The sequence below is a fragment of the Trachymyrmex cornetzi genome, unplaced genomic scaffold (assembly GCF_001594075.2).
Source record: "Trachymyrmex cornetzi isolate Tcor2-1 unplaced genomic scaffold, Tcor1.1 scaffold2134, whole genome shotgun sequence".
NCBI classification, from domain to species: Eukaryota; Metazoa; Arthropoda; class Insecta; order Hymenoptera; family Formicidae; genus Trachymyrmex; species Trachymyrmex cornetzi.
This window is the reverse complement of record NW_017296776.1, coordinates 2138-2558: the sequence shown is the minus strand read 5'-3', so window position 1 is coordinate 2558 and position 421 is coordinate 2138.

Here is a 421-nt window from a genome sequence, read left to right as displayed (position 1 = left end):
GATGGAGCATGCTCACCGTAAACGTCTACGAGCAAACGATGCGATTCTGCAGCACTTTTCTTTAAAATAAAATAATGTAGTAAAACTTCCCGCAAATGTTGCGTTTTTGGAACAAATTCCGACATCTTCAACGCAAAAATAGTTACTCTTTTTTACGCTTCGAACGAATGCCAACTATTGGGCTCAAAAGTTTGAACATAAACCTTTCAAACACATGTGTTGCCGTTCTATCAAACACACAAGCAATGCTAACGACATCTTTCTACAATGGGCGGAAACTTATTCCCATACCCAATAATACATATGAAGCATTCTTTTACAAACCGAACACTTTTTTCTCGACATTTTTAAATCGCTTCAAACTTTTTTTACCAATTGTAGGTATAAAATAAGCGAACACGTGTATCGGAATTTTTTTTTT